Below are 27,208 nucleotides of genomic sequence, written 5' to 3'. Positions count from 1 at the left end.
GAAAAGTTGTCCTGGGAAGCAGATGGAACCCTGTCTTGCAGTTCTCTCACTGTTCTTACAGACACATGGGATTTTTGTTATAACTTTGGTATAATCTGTTACTTTTCCTTGTAAAAGCAATACAGTTTTATTTAGCGTGTCTTCATAAATATATTGCCATTTCTACTACTGTTTTTCCACTCAAAAATGGGCTGTTAAACAAAGCTAAAGCAATGAAGCAGAAATGATTCCTAGAGCTGAGTGTGGCTACTGTGGTATCCTACCTATTATCAAAAGCAGCTTCCAAGTGTTACTACCAGCCATCAGGCAGGGAAACAGGCATTATCCTGCCTGAACTCATAATCCTTGAAGTTTGAATCTGCTCTTAAAGATCTAGTGAGACAAAATTTCATTGCTATGTATCCCATTAAGAGAATATATTGCCAGTATATGTAGGATAACTTTTCTGCTAATGTACAGGTTTAAAATGTTTCAGGGACATAAATCAATACCTTGAAATGAAACCCAAAGCTCAGGATGCCCATTTCCTTTAAGACATGGCTCATTCAGGATGATTAATAACTCTTAGTGGTAGACCTCCACTTAGGCTTGTCTAAATCTGGATTGCCACAACTTTATCTTGTGACATGTCCTCCATCACTCCCTCTGGCTCCTCGTGGTGGCACTGCCCTGGTTTCCAGCTGGGTCACATCTGGATCTGCTCCCTGTGGGATCATGCTGGCACCCCACTGGAAGGGGCAGAGGCCAGTGACAAGGGCAGGGCAGTGCCAGCCCAGATTTAAATTGATTTCAAGGGTTGTAGATCCCCACACCCTTTTGAAGCATCACTTGTTTGGAATATATTATCTTCAAGTTTCCACTGAGCCTGGAAGTTTCTAGTTGAAATGGGTTTTAGATTAAGCAGAGAATTTGCAAAACAATAGGAGGGAACAAAATGGTGGCGTGAGTCATAAGCATGGGACCTTCCCCCACTGCCTGCTTAGAACTGCTGAGATCCCCAGGATTAGCTCACAGAAGAGCTGTAGCTTCCAGCATCCAGTCAGCCACTATGTCCATTGTACTTTCAGTTTGCTGGACTAAAAGAACCAGATTAGTCATCAGAAGTTAGGGTTAGCATAAAACTCGGTAGTTTATGGCCACTTTTTTGGACAACACAACTTAGATGGTGTGCTAAATGCTCATATTTATTCAATGTTTATTGGTTTGATGTGTTGGCAAAGTGACTGTAAGTGCCTAATGGATGTGGGGCATTCGGGTTGGTCTGTCTCTGTATTTATCATTGCACAGCTCAGCAGTCAAATGTGTCCTGCAAAGCTGCCAGATTGCCATGATGTCCAAATGTCTCATTGGAGTCCCTTCAATGCTGAACTTTAGATGAGACCATGAAGGATTTCTGCCTAGATTTATTGCTAGATCATTTCCTAAGCCTAAGTAACTTGTACCTGTTGGCTGTGGGCCACAGCCTTTTTGAGAAACAGGGAATTATGGAAATGTTTGGCTGCTGAGCTAATGGGCATTTTAGGAATCAGAAGGGCTTCCTTACAGCCTGGCTTCCAGACAGCTGGCTGTCCCCACCACCCTTCCTGGGGGACTGCAGCAGTCCCTGGAAATTGGGAAACCCTTCCCTTTGTGGGCTGCTGGTGTGTAATGGCCTTGATGGGCATTCCCTGCTCCTGGAGCAACTGCCAGGGTGGTGCTCAGCTCTGCTGGAACTCAGCCAGCACTTTGGCATCCCTCAGAACACCAAAGCGTATTGTCTCCAAAAATACAAAACACATAATTCCACACCCATCACCATCTTCTTCCAAAGCCACTTTTTATTGTAAATTAAGTCATTTTCTTGAACTCTGGTGTTAATCCAAGTTGATATTTCTTTGTGTGGATTTTTGGAATTATACCGTTCAGTAATGGCATTATTGACAAAAGAGATACTTCTTTCTGTATATTTGGGAGGAGAATGTGGCCAAACTTGGAATTACAAATGGTTTTGGGCATTGAGTGGTAATTCATTAGTTTGGGCAACTTTGTATGGCCCTGTTCTGAAGACTGGTATCAAATAGTATATTTGCATTGGCAAAGTAAAGTGTGTTTAAATTTTCTATGGAACTTAGAATTTGTGTGACTTGTGGATGATTAAAAGATGTCATCTCAAGATTTCGCCATTTAAATGCTGCTACTCTGAATCTGCTCCCTACTGTCATTGCTGAATCCCTGTCTCATCTTTAGTTTAATGTCACTCTTCCCCATTTCTTAATGTTTCTGTAGCTCATCTCAGGTAGAACAGAAAGCTAATTAAAGCTGACATTACATATGTGGTGGCACTGCAGCCCAATAATGCTTGACTTCCATTTTTTCCTGGTCATCCCTTTCCTCTCTGCGCTGTCTCCTGTGCTGTGCCAGCACATGTTGGTGAGCCCAGCCAGGGAAGTGATTCAGCTGGGGAAGGAAAATCCTGCCAAAAATACCAACTTCCAGCATAAACCCATGTGGTCTTGGGTGGCTTGGCTGGCATGGGAACAAACAGCTGGGGGAGAAAGGTAGGAGTTGTGAAAGTTTGTTCTCCTGCTGATAAAGCTATAATGGAACCACAGCCTAAAAATTAAGGTTTTGCCTAAAAATAAGTGATATGTAAATGGGATGCACACAAAAAAAGAGCCAACAATCACCATCAGGATCTCTTTTTTTCAAATCTCTGTGTTGATTTAGCCCAGGTCAGGTCCTTACTAAGATAAATTAAATTATACGAGTGATGCTGATGAGGCTCAGGCAAACTACTTGATTGCTGCAGTTCGATGCAATGAGGTTTTTCTGATGCAGCTTTTGTGAGCCAGGTTTGCAGGTTGCAGCCTCTCTGAGGAGCATTAGAAGGTGGTATTTGAACTGCAGGTGTTGGTCACTGGTGCCCTTCGTGCAGCCCCTGCGGACCAGGACCAGCCCCTTGACCCACACCAGAAGTTTCTCTGTGCGCATTGCTCCACTGACTCAGCTTTGGGTCTGTCAGGGCAAATGAGGAAGACAAGGATTCCTTGTGGATCAGGTATTCTACTTGGTTTTCCCTTTGTTTTTCTCTAGGCTAGAGCCGAGCTTGCAGCTCTGCAGTTGGTGTGTGTGTACCATTGTGTGGCCTGTACGGTGATCAGTTCGAGCAGATCAGAGGGGAGAGCATCCTCAGAGTCTCTGTAAGGACACGATGCAGTGCAGATCTTGCTGCTGCTGGGACAGTTCCTGAGCACTCTGCCCTTCCCCTTCCTCCCTCCTGCACTGGTGCTGCCACCTCAGATCTCTGCAGCTGATTTCGTGCAGGAGCTCAGGAGCAGAGCCTGGCAAGGGCACAGAGCTCCTGCTGTGTGAGGAGTGGGTGGGCACGGAAGGGGAAGCAGGACAGCATGGCTGGCAGCAGAGGCAGGGAAAGGGCTGAGTCCTGTCTTTCATCTGTCAGGACAGCCTGTGTGACTTCACTCAGTGCACAGGTAGTGCAGATAAGGAGCGTTGCCTGTGGCACCAGCGCTGTGCACGTCACACCTTCACTGCTCTGGGTGTGTCAGCTCGGGGCTCTCACCTCAGCAAAACCAAACCCAAGCCAAGCTGCAGCACAGCTCAGAGCTTGTGCATAGCTCAGAATTCAAAAAGGAAAAATTACTTTCCCTTTAGCTTGCAGACCACAGCTTAAGGGCATTTTGCTAAAAGGAGGAGGAGCCTGATGCTTGCACTGGGTGTTTTTGGTGATTGATTTTTATGGTGAATTGTGAACCTGTAGTTTAAGTGTAACTCATGAAACTCAGAAATAAGCATTTGCAATGAGCACTGAAGTACAGACACGTGATGCTTTGGTTAGGTGGCTTTGTCACAGTGCTCCAAAGGTGGTTTTTTAGGGAAGCATGTTGTGATTGGCCGTCATGCTGCTCTCACCTGCCTCTCTTCCATCGCACATACAAGAAAAAATAAGCTATGTTAAACTTTATTATTTTCAAGCCCCATCACAGCCAGAAGCTTTCCATTGTCTTATATTCTGTTTGCTTCCTACAAGAGGTTCTCAAGCTGCAGTCTGCAAAAATACATTTCTCTACAGCTTCTTACTGAACAACTTCTTTTTGGCTGAAGAGTTTGAGTGTGTGTGGCAGCCTGTGTGGAAGCAGCCAGTTTGCACGGGATCACTTTAAATACAGGCTTTAGGAAGCAATCCCATCCAGGTCATGCTCCCTCTCAGCCCTCTGGCATAGGGGTAAGTGCTGACAAGTGTGATACTTTCATTCACAGTGGTGTCTGGTAGAGGAAAAAGCTTTAGTTCAAAATGCATATGCAGAATTTTAACTCTTAAGAATCACCTTCCTCAAAGATCGGGGAATAATCCGTTTGCTTCCCTTATATAAGGAAAATCACCTCAAAATTTCCTAAATTATAAAGGGAAAGAGAATTGACCTTAGTGTACATTTCTAAATATTTTTCCTTGTTATATATCTATTTCACACATGCTTTTCTGTCCATAGAAAATTTGTGTAATGCTCCACATTCTGTGTGGAAAGAGGTCTGAGCCTAAAAGAGAATAAAGGCAATGGCAATGACTCTCTGAGCCGTACTTGGGCTCCCAGGATGCTCATGCCTGTGTCAGATGAGATAAAGTGAAGGGAGACTGCATGAAACCCATCAGAGCTGTTAAACTGTAACAGTGCAAAGCTGCTGGTATTTTAAATAATGGTTAAAATAAATTCCTGTCGGTTAGTGCTGGACTATTTGAAATTCCCCTAGGTTTAAATAAAAAGGAAGAAGGAATTTTAACCAGCTCATTTGATAGAAAAATGACCTGCAGATGGGGTTTGAGAGAATAATAGGCAGCAGATTACAGTGGGGAAATCATGGCAGAGCATCAGACTTTGATGGGTTTATGCAGAGTGGGCAGAAGGGAGTTGGGAAGAATTCCCACTGCAAACCAGCACAGCACTCATTTTATTTCCACTGCCTGTAGCTCTTCATAGCAGCATCAAGTTTATGAAGTCATATATGCTGAAAAGTTTTAAAATATCAGAAGTGTTATGTGATATGCAAATATCAGTGGGTTTTCTCCTGTTTATGTGCCTATTTTCAAGTCATATGTGGAAAACCTCATGTTTCTTCCAGTCTTGACCTGCTATGATCAAGGGCAAATACCCCTTCCCTAGTTCCCAATGTCCTGAAATGTATTTAGTAAATATTAAATTTTATCAACACTTAATATGCTGAAGATATAAACATAGTTGTTTTTTTTTCTTCAAACCATCTGCCAAATTAGAAGGATTTTACAAAGAAGGGAAACATTTTACCCCAGCCAAAATTCAGCTCTAAAGTGAATTTCTAAGTGGGAAAGTTCTTATTTATGTACACAGAGTAGTACTGGAATATTGTTTTTTCCTTTCCTCTGCCTTACTCTTGGGAAAACCTAAAAACACTTGGTGCAACTTAACAACAAAAAAAGTAAGATTGCTGTGGCAGACTACAAAAATTTAAATATTCTCATGAATGATGCCTGCTGGGATTTTTTGTTAAATAATGGAAGCCAACATTTTTAATACAATTCACAGCATTTATGAGCACATTAGTGATCTGAAAAAATATACTGTAAAATTCCTGTGTGGGATTCTGCTGCGCAGGGATGCAGTAGCATGGAATGTTTCATGTGTGCCCCCTGTGGGATTTTTCCTTTTGCTTTTTTTTTTTTTTTAAATAATATAGTTTTGGGTATTTGAGATGCTTACCAGAGATTACAAGTGGGGTGTTCCTCAAAAATGTTAATAGAATGCTTTTTGTGTCAGCAAATAAACAATGTCCATGTCTGGACTGACCAAACCTTCGGAGCAGATCCAGAGAGGAGCAGGGCCTGCCATGGGTGTGGTTTGCAGCAGTTTTTAATCCAAGATGTTTTCCCCAAGGGAGACTGTGCTTTCAGTGACCTTACCTGACCTCGGCTGGGCTTCACTGAGTGCTCCTTTAGTAAAGAATTGGTGCCAGGAGCTGTTTCCTGCTGTGCCCCTGTGTCCAGTGTCCACCTACAGCCAGGTGGTGGTGATAAGGTGAGAAAAGCACCTTTACCTGTAACAGCAGCTCCAAAGTGCTTCAGTGGGACCTGAGGGGAGCCTGACCTGGGTGCTAGATCACAATGCTGCTCCAGTGTTTCAGGAATGTTTTGTACTTTTGGAAGTGAGTGATAAAGGTCCCATTTGGCTTTTAATATTGGAAAAGTTTCGTTTCAGGTATTACTCCTACAACATTAAAAATGTTTGATGACCAGTAATTATTTTTCAGTTTCCTTTACCAGTACCCACTGCCCAGTTCTTTGCAACCTGTTTCACTGCCTTTATTTCTATTCTTTGGGGATATTCATACAATTAGAATACAGGGGCTCATTAGCTCATTAGTGTCTGCCTCTAGCACTGGTGCCCCTTTCTAGATGAGCTAGGATGTTACAAACTGTGATGAAATGCTCATTTGAAGGGGAAACAAAGCACACTGAAATTATTTCAGCTCTGTAAAGCATGAAGGCACAGAAAAATAAGCTGATTTCTACTACAAATCTTACAGTTTGTTCCCTATTTCATATCTTTTAATAATGCTTGAATGGTTCTGCTTGCAAACATGTAGAATCACAGTGAAATTTCTTTCATTTCCTATGTTTTTTTCCTAAATAAATTTTCTCTACCTTCAAACACGCCTCTTTGTTCTCACTGTTCTAGAATTCTTTCATCTTCTTTTCAAAAGCTTCTGAATATGACACACAGCCTCACTTGAAAAGAATGCAGAAGAGGAATGCAGGGTGGGGAGCTGGAGGTATGGAGCAGCATCCACTCAGCACGAATACACACAACAGGACACTTCCACTGCAAGGCAGGCTCAGGGGGCCTGTAAAAGAAATCACAAATCATTATGGCATAGGAAAAATAAGTAGAGGTGATAAAGGAACGAAGTTTCTTATCTGTTTTCTTTTTTGTTTTCTGACAAGAACCTGGCAGCTCAAAACAAACGCACAAAGCTGAGAAGCTGTGGAATGTCCTTCCACAGGATGTTGTGGATATGGGATTGTAAATGGGTTCAAAAGGTAATTGGATGAATTTATGAAGGAAAATTCCATGCAAGAATACCAAGTACAGAGACCCCAGTTCTTCCACAGAAGGCTCTAAGCTGCTGATGGAGGCGGGAGTGAGTTTGGGGAAGGTGGTGCTGTTGGTGCCACGGTGCTCTGGGCTGCTGCCAGGAGCAGCCTGATGGACACGCTGGATCTGGCATCCTGTAACCACTTTCGTCCTCTCTGGGGCTCTCCTTGGGGTATTTACGATCCTTCGGATCTTCTCAACATCTTCGATATTTGGTAGCTTTGCTAAATCTGCAGTTTGTTACTTTTGTTGTTTCAAATGTCAGCAGCTGAATTGTATCTTCCCTTCTAGTCCATAATTTATCCTGCACAGATGGAGCACTCCTGCAGTCCATGGCAGTCGATTACTCTGTCCTTAAAGTCGTGTTTAGGAGTAAAATGTTTGAAAAAGTAACTTGCTACTTCAGCCTTTCCAATTTGGAATTTTATTCTGGACTAACATATAAAATCATTTTCCAGAGGAGCATTTAAGAGATTCCTCTGTAGCTTTGGTAACTGTGTTATTGAAGTATAACACTTGCTGAGGTCACTTCAACCTGGGCAGTTGCTTTAACACTGAACCATGTTTCTTTGGCCCTGTGGTCTGTACAAACCTGGAAAATGGCTCCTGTTCACCAGCAGTTCCTACTTGTGATCCAAGATTCACCCCTTACTGCTGATACCTGTTTTTTCTTTCTATGTATTCCCAGTGAACCGTTTGTCAGCTGTGAATGTTCTCAAGTGTCACCATTTGCTTTACTCTTCTGATAGTCCTATACTCTACCCTCTTTTGATTTTGCCTCCTTTTTCTTTAACTGCAGCATTCAAACAACCACTTTTTTGTGGCAAGTGAGTTTAGAATTAAAGCTTCTCAGAGTCTCCCTTTCCATAACAACATTTACCAATGCAAGTGCATAACTCTTACATTACTCTTGATACTAAATTTCAGGGGGTTTTTTTTGTTGTTGTTGTTGTTGTTTCTTGGGGTTTTTTTAAGCAAATGCTCTTGGAGAAGTGAGGCTGCAGCAAGCTCTATGTGTCTAATGACAAGCCAGAACGGGAGTAATACTTGCTGTGTATTGTCCTCTGTCCTTGCCTGTTTCCGATTGCTCAGCACCAATTGTTTCCAGCTGCAGCTGTTTTCTACAGCTGCAAAAACCACTAATGCCCAACCTGTCTCTAGCAAGAGAGAGTTTAAAGAAATAATCTTGCTTTTCTTCAGTGTTGGAAAGATGGCAGCGCTTTCGGTTGGGATGTGGTTTGCCTGGTGCATTCAATCTGACACCGTGGTGCAGTGGTGAATGGCTGGTGGTGAGCAGTGCAGTATGGCTGTGCAGCCCAGGCAAGAGAATTCCAGATAATGGGAAAAAATCTGGAGCACTTGCTGCATTTTGTGCTATTTAAATGCATACTCTGTATCTTAATGCTTCAGAAATATTAAGTGCTACTTGAAGTTCCCTATTACAACTGTAGCTGTTTTCCATCAGTATTTTTAAACTGCAGTCAGAACAAGGGAAAATGCCTTAAGTACTTGAGGGAGAGAAATAGCCCAGGAAGGAATCACAGAGCCTCTTTCCCATGCCCTCAGGCTTTGCAGGGAGCATTGCTGTCACCCCAGTGCTGCTAGCCTTAAGGAGGCTTTTCAGCAAATAGTCCTGATGCTGTTAAATTTGTCAGTGTTCACTCAGGTGTTATATTCAGTGCACTGTAGGTTCTGACCTGTCTTAACTCTGCTTATTCTGCTGACTGACCCTACGGCTCTGGCCCTTTCACTGAGCTGCTGTTCAATTTCTGATGTTCTCTCTCACCTTCACCACTTGTTGCCTTTCTTTGCTTTCTGTCTCTGTCAACCAATTCAGTTCATTCTTTAATGTATTTTCTTCCTTTAGATTTGCATAGTATATGAGTGCCTTTCTCATTGCAAGGTCAAATGGTACTTCACTGAGAAGTCAAAATGTGTGGATTGGCTCTTGTCACAAGCTTAATTTAACCATCATTTATGTTCCTGGAAGTATTCCATTTTTGATTCATTTCATTTATCTTAATACCTGCATTTAAGCAAAACTTTGATAAATGATAGCAATATGGGGAAGATATTTTAGCACAGTCTTTTGAAAATCATTTTCCTGATATTTGAATTCTAGTCCAGACCAGACTTAAAATAATAGCATTACAAAATGTCAAACCTGGTAAAGCTATTAAAAAAGAACAGGAACTTTGACTAATGGCCCATTTATATGGCTTAACATTTAAGTAAAGATTGCATTTCTGACTTGAGCAATGAGAAGAATTCAGCTAAAGCATTTCTCTCCAGCTTCCTGCTGAAGTGAGTGTCTTTGTCTGGCTGTAGCTGTGGGAAGAGCCCGGTGCCACACATCTCTGGAGCGTTCCAGCTGTGTGTGAGATGCTGTTCCTGCTCTGCCTGCGGCCACAGCCCTCTCTGCTGCGGGCTGCAGCAGGCTCTGTGCTCAGGCTGAGCTGGCTGCCTGGCCTGGTACTTGTGTTTTGGGAGGGGTGGTGTCTGACAAGCCAGGGACAGCAGGATGGTTCTGACAGAGCCATGGAGGGCCGTGCTCCCAACTGAGAGTACTAAAACTGAGGATCAAGAGATGCCTCCTCTGCCTCAGCCCAGGGAAGAAGGAGCTGTGCGTGAATTCCCAGACAGAGGTGCAGCCCCATGGCAGTGGGTCCCTCGAAGTTCCAGGGGCTGCAGAGGCTGCAATAACCAACCTTTGGCAGGTGCTGTGCCGGGAAGGGGGGTGCCATTCGTGTTGAGCTGATCCTGGGGCTCCTGTGGCAGCCGTGCAGAGTTCTGCAGTCCCTCTGCTGCTGGGGACTCTGGATTTGCCCTTCTCCATGGCACGAAGCTGCTCAGCAGGCTCACAGCAGCCTCTGCTCTCAGGAGCTCCATTCTGTAGAAGCAGATTCCATGAGGAGAATGCCAGGCACATGTTCAATCTGCCACTTTCTCCTCTAACCCCAATTCAATAAGATTTTCTAATAACCTCTGTGGTACATCCGGGAGTGGTCCTTCCTGTGGGAGGGAATATTTGAGGCTGGCAGCCACAGTTTTAATGTTAAAATTGTTTGGATGTGGGCCTGGACTTGGAGCAGAAAATCCACTGCCATTTCACAGCTTTGTTTATTGAATGAAAACCAGGGAATTGACATCACGTATTCAAGAGCAAGAAAAATGGGTTAACAACAGGGTGTAATTTTTTTTTATAGTCCCAAGGCTTCCTTTGTTTGCAATTTTAGCTTAATATATTCATGATACCTTGAAAATGGGGTATGCATTGAGATGGGGGTTTGAAATTGCTTTTGTGGTTGTTTCTGGCTTATATAAATGTATATATTCTCTAAAGATCAAAAGTGACTGGAAAAGAGGATTTGGAAGAGATTATTCATCAAAATGATATTTTTTTGCAATACATTGGAGGGAGGGGGAAATAGAAATTTCAACCTTGTTGTCTCAGACTTTGGTTTTGTTCAGCTTTCTTGCTTTCACAAGATGTCTATTTTTCACCAAAATTTCTAATAAGCCACTGGAGTGAAGTATATGCTAACAAAAGTAATGTTAAGTGTTTCAATAAAAATCTCTCCTGCTAGCTGATCACAGAAGCACAAACTCTGTGGTTATTCCATTGATTCTCCTAAGAGATTCCAGGATACTTTTTCAAGAGCAGATCTACTTTTTTTTTATACTAGTCATTGAAATATATGGATTTCGTTAAATATTTTCAGGTCTGCGTTTTTAATTTTTTATTTGCATATAAAATTTATAAAGTTAGATTATGATAATGCTGTTTCCAGTGTTTCTGAAAACACTCTTAAAGTCTGCCTTGCATGATCTGTCAACTCAAATTATCACATTTGCATCTTTTTTTCCTAGAGCCTGTGCAGTTAAAAGCATTTAAATTGTTTGTGTTTTATGATAAAGTTCAAGGGAGAAGATAAGCCAATTTGTTCATGGCAATTTTGAAATCCTGCTTAATACTTTTATTTAAACTAAAAAATGTTCTATTAGGATTAAAAGGAAAGTGTGGGAAGAAAATGGCAAATCCCAGTGTAGGATCTGCAGAAGTCTTGTCAGAGCGCTTGAGAAACTTTAAATGGTCTTGTTTAGTTAAACAAGGAATTAGGAATTTGCTTAGGGAAGACGTGGGCTGGAGGTTGTGTAAAACAGAATCAGAAAGGTTATGGGAGACAGCAGGGCTTGGATGCAATTGAAAGTTAAAGGCAGTACTTGTGCAAACGTGGAGAAAGTTCTTTCCAGCATTGCTGGGGCCCTGGGAAGGCTTGAAATGGTTCAGTTCATGTCACAGATTCCTCACATTTACATGTGTACAGGCATTATTTTGTGGCAGGTGAATATTGTCTGTAGTGATTTGTTACCTCTTAAACAGCAGCAACATAGGAAAGAAAGAAAATGTTCGTATTAATCTAAATGGGAAAGTAGGAGTGGTGTTCCTTGAGTATTTTGTGTTCATGCTTGAAGTGAATTTTCTTTATTAAAAATGTTTTATGAGACCGTTTGGAGAAATCTGGAAGAGAATTCTGTTAATCCCCAAAAGTGAGGGTTGTGCCATTCTTCTGCAACGAGGTGAATGCTTCTGCAGAAATAATTTGGACAAGAAAAGGATCTAAACCAATGAAAGGCCCAGGATTTTGCCATTTCCCAGCAGTGCCCTGCCCTGTGCTGCAGCAGGAGCTGTCCCATCAGGATGGGCAGCTCGGTGACAGCAGGGATATCTGCCCATGGAAGGGAGCAAGGATCTTTAGGAGGGTTACAGAGAAAGATGGGAACTCAAGCAGCACCGTGCACCAGCTAATGAAGGGGATTGCAAAGCATGTTGTATTCAAAAACTTGTAATACTTGTATCACGCTTAAAGAAAATGATTCAAACCCTATTACTTACTTCACCAACATTCCTCCTTCCCTTTGCACTCCCCTCGCTTATCTTTTGCCAAGAGCTGCTGTAAGGAGATACTTCTCTGCATTTCTCTTGTTTCTGCCAATAATGGTGAGCCTGAAACTCTTCTGCAGTGGCAACTTGCAGTGCTTCAGTAAATTGTGGCTTTTGTCAGATAAATAGAGTTGGTAAAATTTTTCTTGATCCCAAAACCCTCCTATCTGAAATATATATATATTCCAGCTTCCATTCTTCCCCTTCAAGCTGTAAAGAACAGCATCTGATGTGGCTCCTGTGTTGATTTTCAAGATAATTTTTAGCCTGTCAAAGACCTTCTGTCTCAATAACTTTGAAACAAAGATTTTTTTGAATAGATGAGAAAGTGCAGCTGCCAGATGAACCAACACAAGAAACTGGAAGGGGAGGATCTTGCAGATGGTTCTAATAAAACTGGGCAAACAGCAAACGGGGGCGGGGGGAGAGAGGGTTGAAATGCAAATTGCAATCCCAGTGGAAGTTTTGGGGTTAGTTTGTGAAAGAAAGTTGCATAAACAGTCATTTGAGGCTTTGGCATTGGGAGCAGTTTATTGTTGCTCTCAGTTTTTCCTGTTGCCACGGTGCTGCCAGCTTTTCCTTCTCCCTGTGTCCATGCTGCTACCTGAGCTGGTGTGGCTGTGCCAAGAGCCCTCCTCTGGAAAGCCCCATTCAGCTATTCATAGGGCTTTTAGGAACATGAAATAGCAGTAAAAGTCTAGGTTTTCAGTAGCTGTTGAGAGAAGAAATTGTGATTGTTGGAGCACAGAGCAGTAAAAATGGAGCAGAGGCTTCTGTTGCTTCACTGTTCCTGCCTCTGTCCCTTAGCCAAAATTGCAGTTTGGCCAAGCCTTGATAAACCCCGTGTTTGAAGTTTGTACTACATGATTCATTCATAAGGATGGAGGGTGACTAGTTGTAATTTCTGTCTTTTCTGCTAATTTTCTTCTCTTATTAAATGGTATTGGGTCTGTAATATTAGGCCAACAATTAATGAATAAAATTGCAGTAGGAGAGATGCAGCTGAGGGCCTGGATAGCCTCTGATGATCTCAAATTCAATCACTACTTCTTGACATGATAATTTGGGGTTCTTTAGTGGTTCTTCGGGCATGAAAATGTTATTGACACCATTTCCAAAGCCAAAACAATTCTTTTTTTCTTTTCTTCCACTTGCTAATCTTTCCCTTCTTCAATGAAAGGAAGAGTGTTTGAGAGCACACAGGCTTTCAGCTCACACAGCAGCCCTTGGGGATGTGTCTTCATCTTGCTGTGTCAAAAGCTTTTCAAATCAGTAGTTTGGGAGTAGCAAATCCTTCAAACGCATGAGTAACAGATCCTTGTTTTATTTAAGAGTCCTTAAGCATGAGCAAGTCATTAAGTACTTCCTTTCTCTCCATGAATCAGTTCTATTTTAAACAGTCATCACGTATTTAATATTTTTTAAAGTATCAGAAGTTCTGACTTTTAAACTTTTTTGGAGTCTCTTGTGTACCTCTATGAATTTGTATTAAAAACATATCTGTGGAGGGCTGCACATTCCCTGTACTATGCATTCCCTTTCCCTATCTATTCCTACAATGGATATCTTCTGTGTGCAGCATTTCTGTGCCCAAGAAGTTATTGCTCTGAAAGCAGAGCACATCTCTCCTGGTCAATGGCTGTGTAATGCCACCTCTAAATGCCACCACCTGAGTGACCTCAGGAGCTCAGCAGCAGCCCCCAGCCGTGTCCCCCACGCTGCCCAGGGCCTGGAGCTCCTGGGGCAGAGTTTGCTGTGCCAGGTGCTCCCTGCAGCCTCCTGGGCAAAGCTGCCATGCTCACGGTGTGCAGGGGCTGGGGGATTCCACCCAAGGGGAGCCCGGGGTTTAATGGAATGCTTTGCTCATGGATAGTGACCCTGTGATGTTGTCATGCTTCTCTGATTCAGTCCATTTGGAAAGAATCTGTTTCCTCTCTCTTTACTGTATCATGCAGAAAGGATAACGAACATAAATATTTGTAGTTAGGTATTTTGCAGGGCTTTGTGTCCAAGATACGACATGCTGAGACATTAAACAGCACAAGTGTTGCCAAAATCCTACCAGCTTGGCAAATCTGACAGCCAGCTGAAGGCCAGGATGAGTTTTTATGATAAAATCAGGCCATGTACTGAGCACTAAAGCATCACCTGTTATTCAGCTGAGGAAAAATTCACTTGCAATCATAATGAATAGGAAAAACCTTTCCCAAATGAAGCTTTGTTTCCTTGTGGGTTTGCTTCCATTTTTGCCTTCTTACACAGTCAGCAATCATAATTCAGATGGAGGGGTTTGAAACAGCCTTCCTGTTCCTGATCTTGTGAGGAGGAGCCCCTTTACCCCTGGCTGTCACTCAGCCTGACAGGCTGGGAGCTGCTCCAGCCTGGCACTGCTGAGGGCCGGGATGTTTGCAGGAAGGGTCTGTGAGATGCTTGCAGGAAGGGTTTGTGAGATGCTTGCAGGAAGGGTTTGTGAGATGCTTGCAGGAATGGTTTGTGAGATGTTTGCAGGAAGGGTCTGTGAGATGCTTGCAGGAATGGTTTGTGAGATACTTGCAGGAATGGTTTGTGATTCATTTCTTGAGCATTCCTGCCCTTTGTGCTGCGAGGACAGTGGAGGGGATCAAGTCACACTGCAGCTCTTCACACGGGACCTCTCCTGCCCCAGCCTCCAGGGAAAGCCAAGGGAAGTGGGGAGGGACTCATCCGCAACAGCATTCACTCCATCCATGTGAATTGCCTCTTTGGAGCAGCGGCTTAAAAGGATTGCACATCATCTTCATTAATTAATTTGAATGTTTTAAATTAATCTGTAGTACCAGGCACTGGCGCAGAAGTGAATATGGAGTGGTTTCAGTAATTTCTTTTTGAGTGGTAGATTGTGTTTTCAAGTCCCTGTGCTGTTTGTGAGTACAATGAAAGCTGTATCTGTGATCTCTGTGCCACCTGTTGCCTTAGCTACCATTAAATGTGCACTATGCTGATGTTGGAGACAAAATGTTTTCTGTGGCACCTATAAAACACCTCAGTGATCCTCACAAGCCACAGGAACACCAGATTTATATCCAGCTGTGGCAGTAAGTCTCTGCCATCTCCAGCTGTGCCAGAGCTGTTGGAGTGCAGCTCCACAAGTGAAGGCAAATGGCAAGGAGAGCCCTTTGTAGTGCTGGGCAAAGCCTGCAGAATTTTAGGGCAGAAGTACAAACACCTGCATGCAGCTAAACTTTCAAAATTAGTGTAACTGTTGATATTTTATTATATAGCTACAGCTCTGGCAATGTTTCCTGGTTTGGTGTTCCCTATGTAGACATGCCCAAAAGTGCCCACAGTTTGGGAACAGGTTTTGCAGGCTGGTGGGCACTAAAGGAGGAAAAATCCACCCCCCTCCTCCTCCCCTGGCCAGCTACTTGAACTGCAGCATCCTGCCTGAATCCACAAAGTTCCCAGTCTCTTGTTCTTCCAGCGAGCAAAAAAGACATTTTGGAAGGGGCTAAAATTTTACACAAACAACATCTCCTTATGCTGAGACTAAATAATCTTCCAGTGCAGCCATTCCATGCCACAAAGTGTTGGCTGATTTCTCTTTTCTTCAGGGCTCTTTTGTCTATTTCAAAGAACTTGGTAATATGCAAAGAAAAATTTTGCTGCTGCGTGAGGTTCTCAGAGCTATGAAGGATTGTGGTGTTCCCTTAACATTCCTTCTGGAGGCTTTGCAGGGCTCAGTTCTCATTCCTTTTCTTCTGCATCCCATTTCTGGCTAATCCCATCTGCAAAAGCAAATTGGTTGGTAACACTCGGGTTAGGAGAAGATTCAATCTTCTCCATCCAGAGTAAGCTTTTGACTCATCTCTAATATCTCTATTTAGACAATGAGCCACAAGTTGAAGTCTGATTTGGTGGCTATTCCCTTACCTACCTTCAATGCAAGGGTATTCCCCTTCTCATTAAGTCCATTTTCAAACACATCATGTGTGTTTTCTCTTAGGATCATTCTTATTTTTCTCACTTGTTGCTACTCATCTGCAGAGCTTTTCAGAACCTTACTTTCAAATGTCCTAAAAAGTCCTTTTGTGGTGATAATCGTTGTCAAGGCACTCTGGTTGTGCTGCTCAGTCTGTCCCTCACCAGGCTGTGTTTGCTTTGCTCCTTGTTATATGCGGCTTCTGTTACATAATTAATTTGTGTTTGCTTTCTTTCTGCCAACTTTGTCACCCACAAATGTGTTCCCCCTTGAAGTCACAAGAAGCAGAATACCAGAGGAGGAATAAAAACCAACCCCACAAACAAAACCCCAGGAGAACTGGACAGTGCTGTCTCCTTGAATAGCTCCAAACAGTTCTGCTCCTTTTCCCGGGAAAAGTCTTTCATTCTTCCAGTGGTTCTACAGGCCATCTTCATGGCAGAGCTGCAACATGGCTCTTGGGCAGATAAAGTTAAAGGAAGTCTGCAGCAGTGTGCTCCTGGGGAATGGGAAAGAAACGGGAATGTTAAGGACAAAAGTCTGGAGTGCCAGCTATGCAGCCAGAATGCTGGAAATAATTCAACTGTGTTTTTACTCAGCTCATGCAGCATTTAAGAAATCAGGAGGTCACTCCTGAAGGAAAATTTAAAATAAATCAGATTTGAAATTTGTTTGAAATAATCTTCTTGTCTGTCTTTCACAGAAAATGTTCCTGCACTGACCAGCAGTCATGAAGAGAAGGGGGTGAAGCAAATTTGTCTGGACAAGTCAGAAGTTTTGAAATTTTCAGCAGGATTTATTATTGGCTGCAGGAGGTTTTGCCAAGCCAGCCATTGACATGAGAATGGATTCAGTGCCTCACACTTAAGTGGTAACTTGTTTTCTGTCATCTTCTGATTTCTAGTACAGTACTGTAGGATAATTTGGATTGTGAATTATCTTGTTTTACTACTACCAGAGTTTAAATAGAGAAATCTTACAAGAGCCAAACATGTGATTTTGTGAGCTTCATTCATTAGCAAAAAGTTAGTATCTGGTGCTTTATTCTGTAGTGGAAATTTCTTCCTGTGGGTTCATCCCATGTCTTCATCTTTGAAAAACAAAAATATTTTTATCCATTACTGACTGTCTTCCTACCCAATGCCCAGCACACTGCAGTTTGGAACAGGTTGTAGAAGTAGCTCTGTCCCTGTTTTTTTGTTATATTTTAAGTACTTGGTGTGACTCCTGAAACCTGTGGAAAGACATGCTTATATGGCACACTAGGAAATTCACTTTTATCTGCTGACATTCAATATTTCCTCAAAAATCTTTTTCCATTTTCTTCTTTTCTTTACTCTTCTTATTTTGCATATCTTTTTTTCTGCCATTCATAGCTGGGTATTAAACAGCTGAATACTTCTATGCCTGTCTTCCTAAGGTCAGTTTACTAGTCAGGAATACAAAACTGTGCTACTTTTTCAAGTTAAATTGTGAGCAGAAAGACCCCCCAGCTCTGTCTTGCTATCCCATTTTGGGCTCTGTGCCTTTGTAACAGTGTAGAACTGGCCACTAAAAACAGAAGCTTTTAAAAGAGTAGAGGGGAATTACCACATCCTTAATACCACACCAAGATGATGTTTCCATGTCTTTTGAGGCAAGAGAGTGAAAGGAGGTGTTTGTGCTCTCTTCAAAGCCTCGCTAAACCCCAGCTCAATGGAATCTGCCTTAGTTTGAAAACTGTGATGTAACTGCATATATCAAAATTGACATCTCACCACATTCCTTTCATTTGTTATGAATAAAACAAAGGAAATCTGTTGTGTGCTGTGGTCTTGTTTGAAATGCTTCTTTCTTATTCTACCCTCTTTTTTTAGAGGGAGAGTGAACAGATCTGACAGTATTTCTCTGTGACTGATGGTAGAAAAATTAGACCTGCATTTCTGAGCCTCACAAATATCCCTGTTCTTATTTACCAGTCCAGGTGAGGTATTCATTCCAGCCCTGTAGCATAGTCTGTGTTAGAACTTCAGTGAGAGAACAGTCAGTGCCCCAGAAGAATTCTGTCCTAATTTCTGTGAGGTTAAGGGTGAGATTTCAGAACATGGTCAGCATTAATGTAGCAAGTCTGTCTGAAATCCACACTGAGCTCCTGTGTCTCCTGTGAGAGCACAGACCAGCACTTGGGAGCCTCCCAGCCAAGAGCTGAGAGCTCAGGCAGTGCATCAGGTGCTCAGGAGGCTGCCAGGTTCCTCCCTCAGTGAGTTCCCCTCTTCAGGAGCTGTCTGGTTTGTTGCCAGAGTTGTTTCTATACTGTGTCAGTGTCTTCTGCTGCATTGGCAGGAAGGGAGGGCTTGCAGATTCCATCTGCAGTGGTGACAAATGAAGCTCAAAAAGAACTTAAAAGAAAAATGTTTTTCTTCTTCAAAGTTTTCAGATTTACTGTACTCTCGTTAATGCCTTTTCTCTGTTGTTCCCTGTAGCCCTGCAGTCCTTTCTCTTTGAAGGTGTGCACAGATCCTCAGATCTGATTCACTCACATGTCTAATGAGAACAAGAAAAAGACAGTTCCAGCTCTCATGTCTGTTTTGCAAAAGTTTTGGTGCTGGAGCACTTCAGTGGGATGTTTGGTTTCTGTAGGGCACTTTAGAGCCAGAAATATGAGCAGCACAAGTTACAAAGCAGTCCTAGTCACAAACTCTTGCCCATTCTTACTGAGGAAAATGCACCACCTTGGCTTTTCTGTATGTAGGTGGTCAAAAGAGGATACAAACAGGTTCCAACCACCATCATCAGAGGAAACATTCCTAGAAAACTGGAAGGTGATGTTTTATCTGTTCGCTTGTACATCCCTGCCTGGCAGAGCAACTTCTTCATGCATTCAGCCTTTGACAAAACAGCACTAACTCTAAATCTGCCAGGGACAAGGACTTCAGCTGAGCAAATAGGTTCCCATAATTGTTTCTGCATTCAAATTGCTATTATTTAGCTGATAAAAGGACAATCAGAGCCCAGAAACGGGGAGAACAATGCTATGGGATAGATTCCTCTGCTGGCACAGGAAGATGTTAATCAGCTGAACATGAAGAGGTTCTTGTAGTGGAGGAAAGAGCTGGGTGGGGTGAGGCCTGGGAAGAGCCAGGGGTTGCTGCTGTGGGCAGACAGATCTCCTTCCTGCTGGAGATGCTCTGGAGGGGCCTAGGTGGGAACTGATGGAGTGCACATATTCTTTCTGTCTCTGAGAACAGCTGGAGGATGTTGCCTGGGAGGTGCTCTTGGCTCTGGGATTTTACATGGGAGGGTTTTCTCTCAGCTTGGGAACACATTTTTTCCGCTTGACTCACTGACTTAAGTCTGAATGACTGATAAAATTTCTAAAAGTAATGTTGAATTGGTTGGAAAAATAAAAACTGCATTTATCATCAGGAAGGAAGAGCAAAGTAAGGGGAAAGATTCAATTAAGAGGAAGTCACCACCTTCCCAGGAATAACAGGAGGCTGTGGGCAGCTCACACACCTCAGCCTGCCTGGCTCTGCTGCCACACAGAGGTTTTTTCTGAGGCCCCTGTCAGGCTGCTGTCCCTCACACAGGACCCACACACGTTCTTTGGGATGCTTTCCATTGAGAAAGCTGCACCAGGAACATGTTTGCAGACGTTCCCTCACTGTACAGAGCACAAGTCTGTGTGCATGAAGGGAGACTGCCCACTGCCTCCTGCAGAAGCACCACCAGGAACACCACCAGCCTTTGTTGCTTCTCTTTGGCTTGGCACAAAGAACAAGGAAAGAGCAGAAAATATTGGCACTGAAGAGGAGCCTGTTGTGATCCATGTGAGCTGCAGACAAAGCGAGATACCTGCAGGGACAGGCAGGGGCTACTGGCTTAGATGGATTTTTAGGATAATAGCCATAATAACATTCTTTTAATGCTCTTACATTTATATAGTGCATTTCCTTTGTGCATTCCTGAACATTTTTCCAGATTCCAAGTGCTGTTTCAGTTTCTGTGTGCTTGCAGTTTGGAGAAGCTCTGGGCACAGAGGACTGTGCTGGGTGTGCTCCCCTGCAGAAAGCTGCTTCCCTCTCAGGGTACAACAGGGAACAGACAGGGAAACATTTGAACTGCAATTACACGTGTACAAAAGAAAGATGCAAAATTGAGGATATTTATCTCAAAAAAAGCTGAAGACACAGAAGTCAGGATGTGTTTGAGGTTAAGGAAAAACAACTTTTTTTTCTTCCCGAGACCTGGCTTGTTCATTTGTCAGGTTCAACCAGACTTTTCCAGCTGAGGTTTTAATGGCTGAAGGCTGATTCAAAATGGAAACATTGACAGACTAAGCAACAATAGCTTAATAATATTTATTCCATGTCCCTGTATGCACTTCTTTCCAGAAGGCAGTTCAGATTTTTCATGCTTGCAGTAGTCTCTGTTTTCACTTAGATTTATCTCTGAAATATGCCCATCACAAGTGTCTTAAAAATTCTGTCCTTGTCAGTTTAGCTGATAAAAGGCAGCTGATGCTGTGTTTGCTTGAATTCATGCTGGTGTGATGGCTGGAAATTTCAAATAAATAGGACGAAATGGAAAAGTTATCTTGTAATTGTGTGGGGCTCCTGCTCTTCATTTTGGCCATGCTACTGTAAGTTCCATCCAAGCAGCTCTGCTGCTGGGGCTCCTTTGTGATGGGATGGCAGATTGCTTATTGCAGGAGGAGGAAATTTTTAGTGGCTGGGAGGTGAGAGGCCTTGCTTATGGTGAGATCTGCTCTTTTCATTTGCTCAATATTTGTAACAAATTAACTTTCCCTGAATTTCCATCATGTGAAACTTGTGTATTTTACTCTGTCATTTCTTTTATCAGCTGCTCAGTTGGTGATAATTGCATTGTATTTTTCATACTGGGTCCTTTCATTTTTCTCCAGTCTGTTATTATGCAATGTGGCCTTGGCAAGAAACACACTCCTATTCTTCCAAACAAAAAAAAAAAATCCCAAACCAAAAAAAAAGAAACCTGCATGCAGTTCAGATCCTGTTAATTAAGAAAACTATGAACTTCTAGGTGAAAAAGAGAATTACCACTTCTGAACCTGCTGGAAGCAATAATCATTTCCATGGAATGCAGGTAGTGCCACTGTCCCAAGGTTCTGGGATGCCCTTGGGTACTGCACCAACCACCTCATCCAGGGAGTTGCTGCAGCAGCACTTCTTCTGCCCCCTTTAACACAAAATAATTGGAGTTTTGGAGGCCTCTCAGATTCAAAGGTTTCGTCAGTTTATCCAGAATGCAACTTTTCCTCTCAAACATCCATTTCCCTGGAGCTGGACTAGATGACCTCCAGACACCCCTTCACCCCTAATGATTCTGTGATTCCTTAACTCTCCCCAGGATAAGTCTGAAAATGCTCAGAACCAGCTGCTGATGGTGCACAGTCTTTCTTCCTTTGCTCTTCCAAAGAGGAGTTCTTTCAGCCCAATCATTGCTATCTTCAATATGAACATTAGCATATCTATGTTTTAAGCAGAAGTACTTCACAGGGAAGTAGGCAGGGCTTTAAAGAGACTTCAAAATATTTCCAAAAATACCTGCCTTGCTTTCTTTTTTAGCTTTGTCTTATGTATCATTCTCTATATGAGTTAACCTACTTTTTTTGCTAAGCTTTTATTTTTGTTCTGTTGCTTTCCATTTCTGGTGATATAAATTCTGTGTATTCTCTTGGGGAAAACTGCAGGTTACACTTTAACTTGTACTGTGGTGTCAGTGCTTTGTGATTTACATTACAGTGGCATTCCAAAGATATTTCACAAAATTCAGACTTTTCCTACTGAAGGAGTATGGTAGGCCATGTGCAAACATAACTGAGATTGTTTATTTTTCCATTGCTAGATAAGAAGGTGTGAGGACAAATAAAATACAAAATGAAAAGAATCCCTATTCCGGATTCTTTAGATTCCTGCCTCCCCACCCAGATGTTTGGAGAGCACTGCAGGCTGCTGAGATGTGTGCTGGTTATCTGCTGCATAGCCCTACCCAAGCTCTAACAATTACTGATCAGTTCTCTTCCTCTTCTACTGTGGCTTTGCTGTGCTGTATTGCTGTTCTTATGAACATCTTTGCCAGGTTACAATACTTCCAATTTTTCACAGTGATTTCTTGAATTAGTAACTAGGAATAAAAGTACCAAGTAGTGGCACCTTGTTTTCTCCTATCAGTGCAGCTGCAAACCAGTCAGAGGGATTGACTCTGTCCCCAAACCCCTGTTTCCAGGGAAAGCACTGCTGGAAATGGAACTGAGACAACTTTCTCTTGTTGGTACTGACTTCCTCTTTCACTTTTTTTGCTGACAGCACAGTTCAGGTACCTCACGATCTAAACATGTACTGTTCCATGCAGGAGGAGAAGTGATCAGTAGTTCTGACTTACAGACATTTCAGGCTTCTTGAGCACTATCTCTGCTGTCCCCTCCTGTAATAGTTTCAGAGTTATGCACTGTCATTCAAATCAGGATATTTAGTTTTCAGCATAAAACTGTTTGCTTTCAACATCCATATAAAGCATATGGAGAGGATGCACACACCCACCAATTTAAAGATGCCATACTATGAGAAATAAACAGGTATTACTGCAGTCATGCCCACTGGAACAGTTTGGGGTGTATTTTATTACACCAGTGTTGTGATTTCAGTGTATTGAAGGCTTTAAGTGAGTGAATTTACAGGTATTAAATGGATCAAAATTTATGATTTTACCTTGTTATGTAAAAGACATTTCTTCTGCAGCTAAAGAAAGATGACACCAAGCTCACTGAAGGAAAAATAGTCCTGACTATGAGTCTTTGTTACTGATTTTCAAGAGTTTAGCTGATAATACCCATTAAGCTTGATGTTGGTGATGGATACAAGAATTAACCTTGAATATCTGAGTGGTAGTGACATACTTGAGTCTTGCATCAGTCAGTATTCAGTTAATTATCTAAGTATCAGTGCAAAGAGAGCAGGCTCCAGCTGGCTGTAATTAGGGCTGGATTGTTCCATGCCTTCAAGACAATTTTTACATTCATGGGATCTGCAGCTTTCTGTTGTCCTCATTTCCTGCAACATAAAAGCACTTGTGTGTCAGAGAATGAAAGGGGGCAGAGAGTGAGAGAGGCTGTGCGGATAAATCTCATTAACATCCCTGACAGTCTGGCTGAGAAACAGGCATTGCAAGACCTAAATAATATTTTAAAAATAAAGAGGGAAAACAACCCCCAGGAGCCATAGACAGAAAGTGTTATTTCACTTGCCTGGAAGACAAGGTGGATCTTTAGAAAGCACAGTGGGTTTTATAAAAGCTGAAATATGCTCTGTAAATTTTGGTCTTAATGAGAGACCACCAGGCTGTGCAGGAAGAAAGTTGGATGGCAAATCAGGAGTGTGTGTGGCAGTCAGAGGGGGAGGTGCCCTGGGTCCACCAGTGCCAGTGCCAGAGGTCCCAGCCCCGTGGTGCAAGCCAGGCTCTGGGGTTTCCCTTGTGCTGCTGAGCTCCCAGCTCTGCTGCGCTGGCACTGGCTCCCAGGGATGTCCTGGCCTGGGGAGAGGCTCCTCAGCTCCCTTCAGCCCTCAGGTCATCATGACCTGTGCAGCCTCTATTTCAGCTCATGAGCAACACTGGCAAGTTTTCAAATTATTCCTCTATTTGGGGAAGAAACAGCCTTTTGTGTAGTTTGCATGTAAAATTGCATTTTGGTGTTTCAGTGGGATCCAGTGGGGAAGGTTTGTGCCAGGAACTGGTGGGGGAAAAGGGCAGTCAGTGTGAGCCCAAGGACCTCAGGACAGGATCTGTTCAAGCCATGAACCTGCTGCTCTTCACCTGCTGAAACCTCCCCTGGCACTTCTGGGGAGCAGAGGGAGGCAGAGGCCAACAGCTCCGGTGCTGGTGCTCACTGCTGATGGCCTTCACTCCCTGGCCTGACAGAAATCCACCCTTCCTCTGCACCCACGTGTGCAGCTGCTGCAGTTTGAAAGCTGGGGCTGTTCAGAGGTGTCATGAAGGTGAGCTTGGCCATCTAATTCTGCCTTCCTAATGTCTTATAAGGGCCTAAAGGAAGCTAACAAAACCAGTAATTGATAGGGAAAGGTGTACAAGTTAAATTCCTTCTTTATTTAATGCAAAATAGATATTGTCACAAGCAGTAATAGTTGCATGTGTGTTTCTGTTCAGGTTGGCTCTGTTCAGACAGGCATCCCCAGCAGTGGCTCTGCAGGTACCTGAGCTGCTTTAGCACAGCCTTTTGCCACTTGCATGGGACTGCAAGTACTGAGCTGTGTCTGAGCCATCATCCTGCAGTGCCCTGGCACTGGCTGAGCACAGACAATCTGTGTGTCACAGCAGTTCAGCAGGGCAAGGCTGAAGTGTAGAATATACACCCCAAAAAAATTTATTTTGTGTGCTGAAATAAACTTTGTAAATTTTCTTTTGTGCACTTGACTATTAACAGAGAATTAATGTTTTGCTACTTCAACAAGAATGCTTTACTTAATGACCTGCTTATGTGAAACTTTATATTCTCCAAGTATAGAATTTAGAATCATAGATTCTGTTTATTGACTGAAACTAAGTCTCTCAATCCTCAGGATCTCGCTGATTTCCTTGAAACGTTCCTATGGCAGCTATGCACAACCAGGTGGATGGGTAAGAAACTGATACCCAGTGTGTAAGTACAGACCTGCCTCAGCTCTGGCCATACAGCACAGAGCCACTTAGCCATGGTTTGATGTTAATTATTCACCACTAGTGATGAGCTGTGAGTAAGGGCAGTTGGTGAACTGTTCTCCCCCATTACCGTAGGAATATAAAAAGGTCAAAGACTCTAGAAAGTGTAAAAAGGCCTCAGAAAGTAGACATAAAGCTGAGAAAAGCTAGGAAATTTCAAAACTTTCTCTTGGGAAGCTAGAAAGTTAAGAACCAAGTGAATACATTTATATTTATCATAGGGAACAAGAAAGAACAAGAACTTACTGATAGTTCAAGATGTGAAAAGTCCTAGATATATGCTTTGCAAAGATAGAAAAAGTTTCAATCTTAAATAATTAATTATTGTGTATTATTTGAAGTTCACAGAAGTCCTTTTGTTAATGTTAAACTCACATGGGTCCTTTTCTTAACGGTTGGAGTATAATGACTTTACACCTTTCCTTTTATGCTACTGGTTCAAAGAATATGTAGAAAAAGGCTTTGCATAAGATGCCATCCTGTCTTTGATCTAGATTTGTGTGGATGTTGTTTCTCTGTGTCTCTTGCTTTTTGCTTGTGTGATACAGACAGGTAATAAATCCTAAATCTGCAACCAGTCAGGGTCCCATCCCATTTGTGAGACACAGACCGGTCCAGCAATTACAGAATCAGAGAATTGTTAAGGTTGAAAAAGACCCTTAGGATCATTGTGTCCAACCATTGACACAGCACTGCCAGCTCCACCACTGACCTGTGCCCCCAAGTGCTGCATCCACCCAGCTTTTTAATCCCCAGGCATGGTGACTCTACCACTGCACTGGGCAGCTTCTGCCAGGGCTGGACAACCCTTTCAGGGAAGACATTTTTCCCTAATTTCCAACCTAAACCTCCCCTGTGCTCCGTGTCTTCCTGGTTGTGAGGAGCCCAGAACTGACCCCAGGGTTTGAGGTGTGGCCTCAGCAGTGCCCAGCACAGGGGGATGCTCACTGCGCTGCTCCTGCTGCCACAGCATTGCTGCTGCAGCCCAGGTGCCATCAGCCTTCTCCTGGGTCCGTGTTCAGCTGTGCCCAGGTTCTTTCTGCTGGGGAGATTTCCAGTCCCTCTGCCCCAGCCTGTAGCACTGCAGGGAGTTGTGAGCCGAGGACAGAACCCAGCTCTTCACCCTGTAGAACCTCATACAACTGGCCTGGCACATGGATCTGGCCTGTCCTGGTCCCTCTGCAGAGCCCTCCTGCCCTCCAGCAGAGGAACATTCCCACCCCACTCAGTGTTCTCTGCCACCTGGCTGAGGGTGCCCTGGGTCCCCTCAGGCCACCCCTTCTCCTTCCCTTTAGCCTGGGTTAGCACTTAGTAGCCCAAGGAAGGGGAAGCACAGGGGAAGTGCCTGGAGTCCTTTCCTCCCCACAGAAGCTCCCTTTCCTCAGTTTGATTTCCAGCAGGGGACCTTGATGCAGGGCCCATAGGCACCAGTGTTGGGCAGTGGCTCCAAGGTTAAGCAGACGAGCAGTGGGACCGTGACAGGTTGCACTGTGTTTGCAGGACACACAGCCACAGTCTCCACTTTGCATAGCTGTATTTCAAGGGTTTCCAGAAAGTCTAAAGGTACATTTTCCAGGAAATAAAGAGAATTCAGTTATGATAACAAAATGTTAAAGGTACAACTTGCAGCAAAATCCAGGAGCTCTTCAGAAGCTCCTCCATTCTGTTTTGTGGTTCATGAGGTGACTCATCCCAGAGATCCTGCCATCCCAAGTGCCTCAGCTCATACAGAAGTTTAGGCCTGTGTCTATGTTGCAACTTCAGCATAAGGGATAATGGTTCCTAATTGTTGAGTAGCACATCAAGTGCAGTAAGTGCTGACCTCTTTCTACAGCACTGTGCCACAGAAGGAATGGCTTTCGTGTTGAAACCCAATTGGAGTAGCTGTAATGCTTCATGCATCATTTTAATGGCACTCTCAAAAAGCCTGGTATCTCAGTATGTCATTATCTCAGACTCTGCAGTTGTTGTTTCTTATTTAAATGTCCTATCTCACTTGAGATTTAATGTAATTAGAACCAGCCTGTGGAAAAATCTTTTTCTATTATGTCTTAGCTATTGTTCCAGTCAAGATGGTAAAGCAAATCAAACAGGATATAATGAAAATGATAAAACCATTTGCAAGAGGCAGTTTTCCTGAGGGAAGCAAAAGGCAGCACCACTTTTCATTTTGCTTTGTAATTCTAAACATGGCATGGGCCTGGAGTGACTCCACGGAGACTTGTCCAATACACCTGAGAGCACAGACAGGTACAGCTGGCAGGAATTTGCCTTGGCTGATCCAACAGGGAACCAGAAGCAGCACAGCAATAAGCTTCTTCCACTGTTACTGCTGCTGTCCCAGCCTTTTCAGCCAGCACTGGCTCTGCTTGCCAGCCGAGGTGTGTGTAAGGAGCTGGGCCTGCAGTAATGAACATCTGAGACTGTTATTTGTAACTCAAGCTGCAGCAT

At 43.2% G+C, this 27,208-nt stretch overlaps 1 long non-coding RNA gene across 4 annotated transcripts in view; it reads right to left on the bottom strand.

Moving 5' to 3' along the window:
• Positions 1-1,799: 1,799 nt before the first annotated feature.
• The window catches only part of LOC140684831 (uncharacterized), a 57,486-nt gene continuing 32,077 nt past the window's right edge, over positions 1,800-27,208 (bottom strand). Inside the window, exon 5 of one of the 4 annotated variants that reach the window (XR_012057659.1) lies at positions 1,800-6,870. This is a non-coding gene — a long non-coding RNA (uncharacterized lncRNA). Of the gene's footprint in view, positions 6,871-10,293; positions 16,524-17,265; positions 23,095-27,208 lie in introns of those variants that run through there. The other 3 variants (XR_012057661.1, XR_012057656.1, XR_012057660.1) reach the window with 3 other exon arrangements.

Source organism: Taeniopygia guttata, chromosome 10, assembly GCF_048771995.1.
Source record: "Taeniopygia guttata chromosome 10, bTaeGut7.mat, whole genome shotgun sequence".
NCBI lineage: Eukaryota > Metazoa > Chordata > Aves > Passeriformes > Estrildidae > Taeniopygia > Taeniopygia guttata.
This window is presented reverse-complemented; position numbering and strand designations above follow the sequence as displayed.